This window comes from Pseudophryne corroboree, chromosome 3 (assembly GCF_028390025.1).
Source record: "Pseudophryne corroboree isolate aPseCor3 chromosome 3, aPseCor3.hap2, whole genome shotgun sequence".
NCBI classification, from domain to species: Eukaryota; Metazoa; Chordata; class Amphibia; order Anura; family Myobatrachidae; genus Pseudophryne; species Pseudophryne corroboree.
This window is the reverse complement of record NC_086446.1, coordinates 502,674,072-502,689,404: the sequence shown is the minus strand read 5'-3', so window position 1 is coordinate 502,689,404 and position 15,333 is coordinate 502,674,072. Positions and strand designations below refer to the sequence as shown.

The 15,333-nt window shown below is 46.8% G+C and overlaps 1 long non-coding RNA gene across 1 annotated transcript in view; it reads left to right on the top strand.

Moving 5' to 3' along the window:
* The first annotated feature begins 245 nt into the window (after positions 1-245).
* The window catches only part of LOC135056164 (uncharacterized), a 169,600-nt gene continuing 154,512 nt past the window's right edge, over positions 246-15,333 (top strand). The window contains exon 1 of the long non-coding RNA XR_010243904.1: positions 246-483. This is a non-coding gene — a long non-coding RNA (uncharacterized LOC135056164). The remainder of the gene's footprint in view (positions 484-15,333) is intronic.

Sequence of the window (15,333 nt, the reverse complement as noted above, 5' to 3'; positions counted from 1 at the left end):
GGAGGAGCCAGTGCACACCACCTGATCCTAAAGCTTTTACTTTTGTGCCCTGTCTCCTGCGGAGCCGCTATTCCCCATGGTCCTGACGGAGTCCCCAGCATCCACTACGGACTACGAGAAATAGAATTATAGGTAAGTAAATTCTTATTATTGCTCTTGTGTGTGTGTGTGTGTGTGTGATGAGTAGTGAAGGAAAGTACAGTGAGCTGTTGCTAGGCAACAGGAGGCAGGGATCACCAGGGGAGAGACAGTTGGTGCACAGTTACCCGGAGGAGGGTGAAGAGATGCTGGTGACTGACAGCAAGGCAGGGAGAGAAAGGGAAAGCTACCTACTGATAGAGAATGGTGGAAACAGCACTGTAGTGAGGTAACACAGCCAAGCTATGGAAACATAAAGGTACCACACAAAGTGCTGTAAGGATCGTCGTACACTAGAACACAGGAGCCGCAGAAAGCCTGTCCCATTGAAGGCTAAAAAGTAATGTGAGTGCTTACAGTATGTGATCACTGTACTTCCAGATGGGCTAATGAGCCTCTGCCACCATAGGGCAGGCAGGCACTCATTAACGGACAGGGGTCACTCACATGATGAGAGTGGTGAAACCAGTGTATTTATTATTGGTTAAAACTCCAACAAGCAGGGATGGACTGGGGTTACTTTTTGGCCCTGGAATTTGTGAACGTGCGCACGCCCCCATCTTTTCTAGAGACACACACGGGCGGGGGTTAATGGACACGGCTCACAGGGCATGCCTCGAGTCGAGGGGGGCGTGGACTCACAGCATGCCCCATCTTTCATAGAGAGACACACTCCGGGCAGGGGAGGAGGCCAAACCAGAGAGCCGGAAGCTGCGCGGCGCGAGGCCTTCCAATCTCTCTGTTGGACAGGACCGCCCACCAGACCATCAGCCCTTCTGGCATATGCCAGAAGCGCAAGATGGGTAGTCCGGTCCTGCCAACAAGAGACAGTTCAGTAGCCTTCGGGTGTTACTAATACAGTATAAAATAAATTTGGAGGCTATTCATATTTTTGCTCAAGTAACAAAATCACATGATAAAAGCATCTTTGTACGTTTATATACACTGAAATCATTTTTGTGTTTAACCCACATATTAGCACACAATACCTAAACAAAATCACAGCAGTCAGTGCTGGGGACATTAGTATGGATTGGCATTGGCCGCTATTATCTGGTAATGGGGACTATTTACTAAGCCTTGAACGGAGATAAAGTACCAGCCAATCAGCTCCTAACTACCTTGGCCAGTATTTACTAAAAAATCGAGTTTGTCCGATTTGTGTTTTTTTTTCTAAGTCCCAACACGGGAATTCACTAAGCACAAATCTCGGCAGTGTTTGGACTATTCATAATGGTTTGAATGACAAAGTTCAGAAATACGAATGAATAGACCATCGGTCAAACGCGGCTGTTATTTCCTGCAACACGGTATTCACTATTCATTCGTATTTGGGTGTTAGTCTCTGAGTGCTCAAGTGCGGGTCTATTTTTTTGCGAATCGTTAAAAAAAGCAGCAAAAAAATAGACCTGCTTTTTCCAGTCGAGTTTGGATAACCATGCACGGATCAGTGAAATCTGTGCATGGTTATCTACGGGAAAGGGTCTGTTTAATGTAAAAACTGGGGGGAAAATTTGCGTGGGGTCCCCCCTCCTAAGCATAACCAGCCTCGGACTCTTTGAGCCGGTCCTGGTTGCAAAAATATGGGGGGAAAATTGACAGGGGTTCCCCCATATTTTAACAACCAGCACCGGGCTCTGCGCCTGGTCCTGGTGCCAAAAATATGGGGGACAAAAAGCGTAGGGGTCCCCCGTATTTTTGGAACCAGCACCGGGCTCCACTAATCAGAGAGATAATGCCACAGCCGGGGGACACTTTTATATAGGTCCCTGCGGCCCTGGCATTAAATCACTAACTAGTCACCCCTGGCCAAGGTACCCTGGAGGAGTGGGAACCCCTTAAATCAAGGGGTCCCCCCCTCCAGCCACCCAAGGGCCAGGGGTGAAGCCCGAGGCTGTCCCCCCCATCCAAGGGCTGCGGATGGGGGGCTGATAGCCTTGTGAAAAAAATAGAATATTGTTTTTTGTAGCAGTACTACAAGTCCCAGCAAGCCTCCCCGCAAGCTGGTACTTGGAGAACCACAAGTACCAGCATGCGGTGGAAAAACGGGCCCGCTGGTACCTGTAGTACTACTACAAAAAAAATACCCAAATAAAAACAGAACTCACACACCTTCAAAGTACAACTTTATTACATACATGCACACCTACATTAACACATACTTACCTATGTTCACATGAGGGTCGGTCCACTTCTCCAAGTAGAATCCATGGTTTACCTGAAAATAAAATTATACTCACAAAAATCCAGTGTAGATCGGTCCTCTTCTCAGCTTATAATCCACGTACTTGGCAAAAAAACAATCCGGAAACCCGACCATGCACTGAAAGGGGTCCCATGTTTACACATGGGACCCCTTTCCCCGACTGCCAGAACCCCCCATGACTCCTGTCACAGAGAGTCCCTTCAGCCAATCAGGGAGCGCCACGTCGTGGCACTCTCCTGATTGGCTGTGTGCTCCTGAGCTGTCAGTCAGGCTGCGCACGGCAGAGATACAATGTTGCGCCTATGCGCTCCATTGTATCCAATGGTGGGAACTTTGCGGTCAGCGGTTGACCGAAAGTAACCTCACCGCTGACCAGATGTCAGCACTCGCTCCAGACTGCCCTGAATCACCGCCAGCGGGTGGGCTCGGAATTCTTAGCCTTTTCCTCGCACCCCCAGTTGCGGGAGAATGTGAAGGAGGAGCTGTTGACGGGTCACGTTCCGCTTGACTTGACAATTTTATCACCAGCAGATCTTTGAACCTCTGCAGACTTGTGTCTGCCGGAAAGAGAGATACAACGTAGGTTTTAAATCTAGGATCGAGCACGGTGGCCAAAATGTAGTGCTCTGATTTCAACTCTCTCTGCACATGTTATATCTGCCCTCCCTACAGTGCACATGATTTTGCCCATTAGAGAACAATTTTGCTGCTGCGATCAGGTCTGAATTAGACCCTAAGTCAGGCATTCCCAACCACGGTCCTCAAGGCACACCAACAGTGCAGGTTTAAGTGATATCCAGGCTGCAGCACAGATGGTTAAATCAAAATAACTAAGCTACTAATTAAGTCACCTGTGCTGAAGCCTGGATATCACAAAAACCTGCACTGTTAGTGTGCCTTGAGGACCGTGGTTGGGAATGCCTGCCCTAAATCCTTGTTCTTCCTTGTGCATTTTCTAGGTGAATTATGATTCCTGATTCCAGTCTGTCCTGTGTCTTGTTCCCTGCCTGTTCCCTGTACCCGTGTTATCCCTTCTAGTCCCTATCCCGTCTGAAAACAATGTTCTGCACACCTCACGGCGAATAATCAGTTCCAGCTCCAATATATTCCAGTCCTGTACTTGGAAACCCAGACAGAGGGCCGCGAGCTGTGTGTCCCTTGTGGGGGCCCCTGGTGAAAACCACCAGCACGTTAGGCTCCGCGCTTTTGTTCTGAGTATTAGCCAATCCTAAAGTCAGCATCCATCCATAATAACATTCTGTGACTTTGCAACATGCAAGACACAGGTTACAATAGCCTTAATTTTAATGAAAAACTGATTACGAATATTAGGATTATTAAACACACATTACAATTTTGTTCTAATAAAACAAAAAGCTCTTTACAATGGATGCGCACTGTAGTGTATGTTGCAGCTTCAACGTGTAATTTCTATCCCATCCACTTCAATTGTGTTATTGATTCATTTTACATCTGTATTTGATTGTATTAGATTTGTTGTCATCCAAACACTTGTCGTTTTTTGTTACCAGTTCCGTAATTATAATGTTGCCAATGCCAGGTTTAAGAAAAACATTTTAGTAAAATAAATAAATGTGTCGACATTAATCCAAGTTTACAATGAAAATCACTCTTCACAGATAAGGAGAGATGTGAGATATATATACAGTAACCTGCAGTATTATTCCTGTGTAGTGAGGATGTGTTGATTCATATTATGAGCTTTAACCATTTTTCTTGATAGTTTGTGCAAATTATTCCCCAAACATTTGGATTGTTGCTGCCACCAAGTGGCACTAAGGCGCTATTGTTTGCTCCTAAAGTATACAGTATACAAAGCCCCAGTACTGTACATTGGGCCTGATGCAGTGATGTACACTAATGGCAATGCAGCACCGAATAGTTATGCAACCGCTGTACGGAAATATGCAAATGTTGCAGCCACCTGGATTTGTAGTGACCTGCCAACCGGCGGCTATGCCAGTCCCAGCGGCTGCATACAAAGAAGCAGCGTCGGTCACAGATTAGTCAATTATAGAACTTCTGAGTAGTCCTAAAGTGGCGTAGTATGGCCACAGGAAGTGAAACGCTGGAGGTATTGCAGCTGCTTATAAGATTGCAGTCACAGGCTGAGACACACCCTGAAACGGTCACCGTACGCCTGCCAATCAGAATAAATCTTCTTTGTGACTGCCATCACAGGACCATCGCAGCTCATGCTCAGTACAACTTATCACTCAACTGCATAGAATCAGGTTAGCGAACATCTCTCCTCTTCAAAGCCAGCAATCTCTCATCCTAACCCTCTGTTCCTTGCTCACTTGTACCCCATCTTTCATACTAACCCTCTTTCCCAACGCTCACTGGCTACCCCATCTGTGTCACATCTGTCTGTCTGCATCTCCCCTTCCTTCTCTTACTTAGACTATCCTCTACTCCATACTCCCTACAATGGCACCTAACCCTCGGTTTCTGCCACCCTACTGCTTATTCCAGTGTCATGTCCGCTTATGTAGTAATGTACCATATACTTGTCCTACACTGTCTTGTACTGTAAGTCGCTGTTTTCTTGTTTTGCTCATTTGTTTATGTACTATGCTAGGCGCTGTGGAACCTTTGTGGTGCCATATAAGTAAAGGATAATAATAATAATAATTATTATTATTATTATTATTATTATTATTAATTAATAATAATAATAATCTCTGAATCAGAGCCATAATACTTTATTTTCCAATGCTACTCAGCACATTTTTGTGTGATTTTTAAGAGGAAAAAATCAGTAGAATAATTTCAGAAATTAATGTATACAATGTGGAAGTTACTCCACGTGTAACTGTATGTGAGTATAGCACCTGCACACCTTTTTCTGAGTACTGTGTATTTTTAAATGGCAATAAGCACTGCTTAAAAAGATAAGTAGCGTTGTAGCAAAAAGAATCATAAAATAAGATTTTAGTTACCGGTAAATCTATTTCTCGTAGTCCGTAGTGGATGCTGGGGACTCCGTAAGGACCATGGGGAATAGACGGGCTCCGCAGGAGACATGGGCACTTTAAGAAAGAATTTAGATTCTGGTGTGCTCTGGCTCCTCCCTCTATGTCCCTCCTCCAGACCTCAGTTAGAGAAACTGTGCCCAGAAGAGCTGACAGTACAAGGAAAGGATTTTTGGAATCCAGGGTAAGACTCATACCAGCCACACCAATCACACCGTATAACTTGTGATAACTTTACCCAGTTAACAGTATGAACAATCACAGAGCATCAGATAAACTCTGATGCAACTATAACATAACCCTTATTTAAGCAATAACTATATACAAGCATTGCAGAAGAAGTCCGCACTTGGGACGGGCGCCCAGCATCCACTACGGACTACGAGAAATAGATTTACCGGTAAGTAAAATCTTATTTTCTCTAACGTCCTAGTGGATGCTGGGGACTCCGTAAGGACCATGAGGATTATACCAAAGCTCCCAAACGGGCGGGAGGGTGCGGATGACTCTGCAGCACCGAATGAGCAAACACAAGGTCCTCCTCAGCCAGGGTATCAAACTTGTAGAACTTTGCAAAGGTGTTTGAACCTGACCAAGTAGCCGCTCGGCAAAGCTGTAATGCCGAGACCCCTCGGGCAGCCGCCCAAGAAGAGCCCACCTTCCTTGTGGAATGGGTCTTAACTGATTTAGGCAGCGGCAACCCAGCCGCAGAATGAGCCTGCTGAATCGTGTTACAGATCCAGCGAGCAATAGTTTGCTTTGAAGCAGGCGCCCCAAGCTTGTTGGAAGCATACAGGATAAACAAAGATTCTGTTTTCCTGACCTTAGCCGTTCTGGCTACATAAACCTTCAAAGCCCCGACTACATCCAGTGACTCGGAATCCTCCAAGTCAGTAGTAGCCACAGGCACCACAATAGGTTGGTTTATATGAAAGGATGAAACCACTTTCGGCAGAAATTGTGGGCGGGTCCGCAATTCTGCTCTATCCGCATGGAAAACCAGATAAGGGCTTTTATGTGACAAAGCCGCCAATTCTGACACACGCCTAGCCGAAGCCAAGGCTAATAGCATGACCACCTTCCACGTGAGATATTTTACTTCCACCGGTTTGAGTGGTTCAAACCAGTGTGATTTCAGGAAACTCAACACCACATTAAGATCCCAAGGTGCCACTGGAGGCACAAAAGGGGGCTGAATATGCAGCACTCCCTTTACAAACGTCTGAACTTCAGGCAGAGAAGCCAGTTCTTTTTGAAAGAAAATGGATAAGGCCGAAATCTGAACCTTAATGGTACCCAATTTAAGGCCCAAAGTCACTCCCGACTGTAGGAAGTGAAGGAAAAGGCCCAGCTGGAATTCCTCCGTAGGGGCATTCCTGGCCTCACACCAAGCCACATATTTTCGCCATATACGGTGATAATGTTGAGCCGTCACATCCTTCCTAGCCTCTATCAGCGTAGGAATGACCTCATCCGGAATGCCTTTTTTCTGCTAGGATCCGGCGTTCAACCGCCATGCCGTCAAACGCAGCCGCGGTAAGTCTTGGAACAAACAGGGCCCCTGTTGCACAAGTCCTGTCCTAGAGGCAGAGGCCACGGTTCCTCTGTGAGCATTTCTTGCAGATCTGGATACCAAGTCCTTCTTGGCCAATCCGGAACAATGAGTATTGTTCTCACTCCTCTTTTCCTTATGATTCTCAGCACCTTGGGTATGAGAGGAAGAGGAGGAAATACATAGACCGACGGGAACACCCACGGTGTCATCAGTGCATCCACAGCTATCGCCTGAAGGTCTCTTGACCTGGCGCAATATCTCTGCAGCTTTTTGTTGAGGCGGGATGCCATCATGTCCACCTGTGGCAGTTCCCACCGACTTGCAATCTGCTTCCCTGTTGTCCACTCCCGGAATGAACACTGCAGATAGTGCGCTTACGTGATTCTCCACCCAGCGAAGAATTCTGGTGGCTTCTACCATCACCACCTTGCTCCTTGTGCCGCCTTGGCGGTTTACATGAGCCACTGCGGTGATGTTGTCTGACTGAATCAGTACCGGTTGGTCGCGAAGCAGGGACTCCGCTTGACGTAGGGCGTTGTATATGGCCCTTAGTTCCAAGATGTTGATGTGAAGGCAAGTCTCCTGACTTGACCACAGCCCTTGGAAATTTCTTCCCTGTGTGACTGCCCCCCACCCTCGGAGGCTTGCTTCCGTGGTCACCAGGACCCAGTCCTGAATGCCGAATCTGCGACCTTCGAGAAGGTGAGCACTCTGCAGCCACCACAGGAGAGACACCCTGGCCCTGGGGGATAGGGTGATTAACCGATGCATCTGAAGATGTGATCCGTACCACTTGTCCAGTAAGTCCCATTGGAAGGTCCTCGCATGGAACCTGCCGAAGGGAATGGCCTCGTATGATGCCACCATCCTTCCCAGGACTCGAGTGCAGTGATGCACTGACACCTGTTTTGGTTTTAATAGATTCCTGACCAGTGTCACGAGCTCCTGAGCTCTCTCTATCGGGAGATAAACCCTTTTCTGGTCTGTGTCTAGGATCTTGCCTAGGAGAGGCAGATGAGCTGTAGGAACCAACTGCGACTTTGGAATATATAGAATCCAGCCGTGTTGCCGTTACACTTCCAGAGAAAGTGATACGCTGTTCAGCAACTGCTCTCTTGATCTCGCTTTTATGAAGAGATCGTCCAAGTACGTGATAATAGTGACACCTTGCTTCCGCAGGAGCACTATCATTTCCGTCATTACCTTGGTGAATATTCTCGGGGCCGTGGAGAGACCAAACGGCAACGTCTGAAATTGGTAATGACAATCCCGTACCGCAATTCTGAGGTACGCCTGATGAGGTGGATAAATGGGGACATGAAGGTATGCATCCTTTATGTCCAGAGTCACCATAAAAACTCCCCCTTTCAGGCTTGCAATGACCGCTCTTAGCGATTCCATCGTGAACTTGAACCTTTTCAGGTATATGTTCAGGGATTTTAAATTCAATATGGGTCTGACCGAACCGTCTGGTTTCGGGACTACAACATGGTCGAATAATAACCCCCTCCTTGTTGAAGGAGGGGAACCTTGATCACCACCTGTTGAAGATACAATTTGTGAATTGCAGTTAACACTGTTTCCCTCTCATGGGGGGAAGCCGGCAGGGCCGTCGGTGAGGGGGCATCTCCTCAAAGTCCAGCTTGTATTCCTGAGACACAATATCTATTGCCCAGGGATCTAACAGGGAGTGAACCCCCTTGTGGCTGAACTTACGAAGGCGTGCCCCCACCGGGCCTAGCTCCGCCTGTGGAGCCCCAGCGACATGCGGTGGATTTTGTAGAGGCCGGGGAGGACTTCTGTTCCTGGGAACTAGCTGTGTTGTGCAGCTTCTTTCCTCTGCCCCCGCCTCTGGCAAGAAAGGACGCACCTCGGACTTTCTTGTTTCTTTGTTCGAAAGGCTGCATTTGATAATGTCGTGCTTTCCTAGGCTGTGCAGGAATATAAGGCAAAATATCAGAATTGCCAGCTATAGCTGTGGAGACCAGGTCCGAGAACCCTTCTCCACACAATCCTCAGCCTTCCATATGCCTCTTAAGTCGGCATCATCTGTCCATTGCATATTCTACAGGACACGTCAAGCAGAAGTCGACATAGCTTTGACTCTAGGACCCAGTAGACTCATGTCTCTTTGGGCATGTTATATATATATCTCTTAAGACAGCATCTTTAATATATATATCTCTCTCTATATCTCTCTCTCTCTATATATATATATATATATATATATATATATATATATATATATACATACTAGGGTCTCAATCTCTGCTGATAAGGTACCTGTCCACGCTGCCACAGCGCTATAAACCCATGCCGACACAATCGCCGGTCTGAGTAGTGTACCAGAATGTGCACGCTATCTGCAGGATCCCTGAGAATAGCTGTTACGTCAGGGCTACCTTTTGGGCAAACGTGACACCCTAGGGGAAGATTCCCATCGTATCCTGGCCCTAGTGGGGAAAGGATACTCCCTGAGAATTTTTTGTGGGAAACTGCAGTCTCTTGTCTGGAGATTCCCGCTCTTTTTCATCATGAGAGGAGGGAAATTTACCTCAGCTTTCTTCCCCTTAAACATGTGTACCCTTGTGTCAGGGACAGATGAGTCATCAGTGATATGCAAATCATCTTTTATTACAATAATCATATATTGAATACTTTTCTGCCATTTTGGCTGTAACTTTGCATTATCGTAGTCGACACTGGAGTCAGACTCCATGGCGATATCAGTGTCTATTATTTTGGATAGTGATCATTGAGAGACTCTGAAGGTCTCTGCGACATAGGGACAGACATGGGTAGATTCCCTGTCTGTTCTCTAATCTTTTGTGCAATAAATTCACCTTAGCACTTAATTACACATATCCAAATAGGTGTCGGCGTTGTCGACGGAGACACCCTCTCACACACATATTTGCTCCATCTCCTCCTTAGGGGAGCCTTTTACCTCAGACATGTCGACACACACGTACTGACACACCACACACTCAGGGAATGCTCATCTGAAGAAAATTCCCCCATAAGGCCCTTTGGAGAGACAGAGAGAGAGTATGCCAGCACACACCCCAGCGCTATTAACCCAGGAATAACACAGTAACTTAATGTTAACCCAGTAGCTGCTGTTTATATTGATTTTTGCACCTAATTATGTGCCCCCTCTCTCTTTTTACCCTCTTCTACCGTGTAACTGCAGGGGAGAGGCTGGGGAGCTTCCTCTCAGCGGTGCTGTGGAGAAAAAACATGGCGCTGGTGAGTGCTGAGGAAGAAGCCCCGCCCCCTCGACGGCGGGCTTCTGTCCCGCTTTCATGTACAATTTTTTGGCGGGGGCTCATACATATATACAGTGCCCAACTGTATATATGCAAACTTTTGCCAAAGAGGTCTCTAATTGCTGCCCAGAGCGCCCCCCCCTGCGCCCTGCACCCTTACAGTGACCGGAGTATGTGGGTGTAGTGTGGGAGCAATGGCGCACAGCTGCAGTGCTGTGCGCTACCTCAGTGAAGACTGCAGTCTTCTGCCGCCGATTTCGAAGTCTTCTTGCTTCTATCACCCGGCTTCTGTCTTCCGGCTCTGCGAGGGGGACGGCGGCGCGGCTCCGGGATCGGACGACAAAGGGTGAGATCCTGTGTACGATCCCTCTGGAGCTAATGGTGTCCAGTAGCCTAAGAAGCAGGACCTATCTGCAGAGAGTAGGGCTGCTTCTCTCCCCTCAGTCCCACGATGCAGGGAGTCTGTTGCCAGCAGAGCTCCCTGAAAATAAAAAAAACCTAACAAAATACTTTTTTATAGCAAGCTCAGGAGAGCTCACTAAACAGCACCCAGCTCGTCCGGGCACAGATTCAAACTGAGATCTGGAGGAGGGACATAGAGGGAGGAGCCAGAGCACACCAGAATCTAAATTCTTTCTTAAAGTGCCCATGTCTCCTGCGGAGCCCGTCTATTCCCCATGGTCCTTACGGAGTCCCCAGCATCCACTAGGACGTTAGAGAAATGTAGTTTTAGTGGTAAAGGTTGTTCTGCAGGGTGTAAGGAGCTGTCACTATCAGCAAGCTCCTCTTTTGCGTTGTTAATCCACAGAAGGCCATTCACACTGTATTTGTAATTTTTCATCTTTCCGTATTTATACATACTTACCTACTCTCCCAGAATGGCCAGGAGGCGCAACCGTCCCCATCCCCCGGAAGAGAGGGCAAGGCTCCCGGTCAACAGCTCCTGCCTGCACTTCCCCCACAGCCGCACGCAAGCTCCTGCAGACAGGGGGGGTCGATGACGTGATTCATTATGAATCACGTCATTGTGACCCCTCCCCCTGCCTCACAATGCCTATAATGTCGGCATTGTGTAACAGGGGCGTGTACGCGATGATGCAATTTTACAGACACGCTCCCGCTCCGCCCCTATACAGCATCACCACACCTCTGTCATGCCCGCAGTATGCCGAGCCACACCCCCCCCCCCCTTCCCCCCCGCCATACCGAGTTGGCTGCCTCCTCCTGAATATCGGCAAGTATGAATTGATCGAAAAAACCTGTTATGAAAATTAATGGGGACTGATATGCGGAATAAAGGCCAGGTGAAAAGTACAACATTTTGCAGATAAATGTAGGTGAATATTTAGTGGAATACAAAATCTTGCCTAACGTTAATAACGTACAGCATCTAAGGATGCAATTGCACTGACAAAGGCAGCCATGTTCAGTCAGTAGGTCAGAATGTTTTAAGAGAGGAGGGGGGCCCATGTGCAGACTCCGGGTGGGCCCCCTCCACTCCATGGCGCCATAGGCTCCAGCATTGTTCCAGAGTCTATTGCGCATGCACAGGTCTCTGGGAACATTGCACACTCCATGGTCTGGAGACAAATTTCGTATTGTGCATGTGCCGTGGCCATTTTGGGTGTGATTTTTGCCATGGCTTGTGTGGTTGCAGCGGCTGCAGCACCCGTCACGGGACTCTGGAAAGGTAAGTATTAAAACAACATGTGTGCAGTGTGGGCCCCCCCTGGACCCAAAGGCCCATGTGCACCGCACATTTTGCACCCATGATAGAAACACCAATGGAGTAGGTGCAATCTTTGATGTTGAGACCAATGGTGCAATGATGGTGCATCTAAGTATGTGCTATGAAGGAATAGTGCCACTTCCAGTGGGCATCTGAGATCAGTAGTGGAATTTGCATAAAGGCACAGACACTATTGTGGAAAAAGACATTGGGCCTGATTCAGAGTTGTACACTATTGCACAGCTGCAAGGAAGCACTGTGCAATACCTTACAGCTCATATGTAAATGCAGTAAAAGATATCTGGTGTAAATAGACGCCTCCTGGCTGTTTTCGTTATCCACTGGTGTGTCTTGATCACACTGTGTGACCATCAGTCATCTGAATAACCTTATAGATAATCAGAATGGCCATCTCAGACCCACAGCCCGATGTCAGTAAATCTGCGTTGCCAGACACTGACCTCGGTACTCCCACAAAATGGAGGAGACACACCTCCATTTTCTGGAACGGAGCCAGTCGCTGTCACTTCCCCGCCCCCAAATGACTGCATCCTGTCAATCAGACTGGAGCTTAAGGGGCACTGCATGCGAGAACACAGGACCCATTCTGCACATATGCAGAACGGGTCCTGCACATGTGAAGTGTCTCCACCATCAGACTTGTTAGGGTTCGGCCCATAGTGACAACCTGTGCTATTTTTGTTGAAAAATAAGTTCAGGAACTCTGAGGGTGGAGCTAATAAAAAATATACAGTAACTAAGTATATACATATACATATGCTGCATTCAATATTAAATCAGGTTAGAGACTTTTTTCACCTTTACTGTGACCTTGCTACCAAAATGCAAACGTTAAAAACAAATACCGTAGCAATGCTTAGGAAAAATAGGTAAAACACAAAACCCCGGTTGCATAGATTCGCACATTCTATCGTGATGAGGCTGTAGCTGTGTTCAGAGGGCCAAAGTCAAAGTTGTATGCTATACCGATGTTTTCGCTATTGAGTGACTATCGGCAGACTGCCCATGCTCAACGATTGCACTGCACATGTATAAAGGTGCGAGTCTGCTCACAGCGAGGATTTCATTGCATAGCGATTGACAGGAAGTGACCATTTAGGGGCGTTAGCAGGGAGTGGCGGCAAAAGCGCAGGCATGCCATGTACGCTTTTGGAGCGTGTATATGCTCCTGAAAACTGGTGGGGATCCCGCACAGACGTGTGCTCTTTTTATATCAAATCATATCTCAAACAATAAATGAAACCAACATGATGGGCAGCAGGAGCCAGGGTGAGGCCATATGAGCTCTTTTTTTCAGCTGTACTTACAAAAATTGTGAATTTCTCACAAGAAAGAAATTGTAATACAAAGATAAAATTTTCTTGTTCGTGCTAAAGTCAATGCAAACACCTGTGGATCATAAATTTACTCATCCAGGTCAACCAGATGACATTTTATGTATATATGTATATTTCCACTTGTAATTGTGAATTTAATGCCTTGTTGAATTAATATAATCTCTATATAGATTGTTGCATAAACAGTCTCTGCAACACATGATTGAAGGGAAAAAAAATATCCAAAAATGAAATCATAAAGTTCATTGGCTGGAACATTCTTTTATATTTCTATATTTATATTGATTGTATTAATATTCCATACAAGATCAACAAGGGAACATACCAAGACTATCCAATATTTGACTAGATGGGCCAAGTGGTTCTTATCTGCCGTCAAATTCTATGTTTCTGTATTTCAGTGAAAGCAATGTACTGTTACAGTTGAATGAATGTCAAGGGATATCATTTATTATCATTGTTTCATTGTATACTTTTTCTGTATCCCTCTTGTGTACTAAATATAATGACTTATGTGAATCAAGAAATGGCATGTCTACTATTTTCATGTGATATCTAATAAAGAACATACAGTATCTTTCATTACAAAAGAGTGCCCCAACAAAGAGAGTTTACTTCGCTATCTTTTGTTTAGCGTGTATTTGCTGTCAGCTGCGAACATGTCCTCAGTGAAGCATGGCGCTACTGCCACGCCCAGTCTAGTAGCCATAGACCTATTAGAGCAGTCGATCTTCTTTGTTTTTGTGTTTAGTGTACACAATTGCAATTCTTAAAACGGAGGCATGTCACCAGGGTAGGGAAGAGGCAGACATTTCCATAAATGCGTCAGGTGGCCTGCGCAAGCCTATGAGTCACGCAGCTGACTGATGGTGCTAGATTTCATCCGATACTGAGTCCTAAGACACAGTTCGGATTAGTAATGCATGCAGGAGGCGTGGCTCCTCCTGCTGCATTACCATATTAGAGCTATCACTGCTGCTTCTATGCAAGCTGCAGCAATAGCAACTCCAACCACAGCTGAATGAAGGCCAGTGTACCACCACTGAGCTGCACCTAGGGTACCAGGCCAGCAACACTTACCAGTCTGATTGCTGAGCGCTGAGGCCCTTCTGTGCTGCTGCTGCTGCTGCTGCTGCCTCTTCAACCAAGAGTCATTTCTGTTGCTCTGACTTCCCCAGTCCCTTTTCTCCAGGCTGCCACCGCCTCCTTCTCCCTGTTGCTCGGCTCTGAGTCCAGGCTATGGAGAATCTGGATAAGCAGCATAGTGAGAGCCACCGCGATCGCAGAGTGGAAGTGTGAGTAAATAAAGCCACTACCTTCTTCCATCAGCCACTTTCCTTCTCCGTCTCACACCAGCAGCAGCAAGACACCACACAGGCAGCAGCAGTTTGTGCACAATGGAGATCAGTCTTGCTTCAGAGAAGCAAGGTTGATCTCCTGGGACTTCGCCAGGACAGATCTTCGTCGGTACAGACCTTTACCAAAAGGTCGGTCCCAGCATCAATTTTCAATTAAATACGGTAACAATAATTATGAAATGTGCCATGAAAACTAATGGTATATTTCAAACTTTTTTCAATATTTTTACTAAATAGAGCCCTTGGTAATAATTTAGGGGTATGCACACTTATGCAACCAGGGCATTACAGCTTTTTTTGTTTCATTTCTTTTTACTAATAATCTATTTGTGTCTCCATGAATATTGTTGGCTTCAAGGTAACTTCAAGTCAGTGGTGTCGCTAGGTGGTGTGGGCTGCACCTAGTACCCCTTTTCCACTAGCTTTTAAAACACAGGTAAATGCGCGGGGGCGCGCATTTACCCGTGTTTTTTCCTAGTGGAAAAGGGTCCCCCTGCAAATTCCCGAATCAAGTGATCCGGGAATCCTACCCGGGTAGCTTGCCGGGTTGAACACGTGTTCAACCTGGTAAGCTGTGTAGTGTGAACGGGAGCCATGTTGAGGCAACACGACTCCCGTTCACAGTGTATGGGAGGGCGGCGCTGGGAGATCATGTGATCTCCCAGCGCCGCCCCTGCTGCGTCACTAGCAGCGTCGCCAACCGGGCAATATGCCGGGTTAGTGA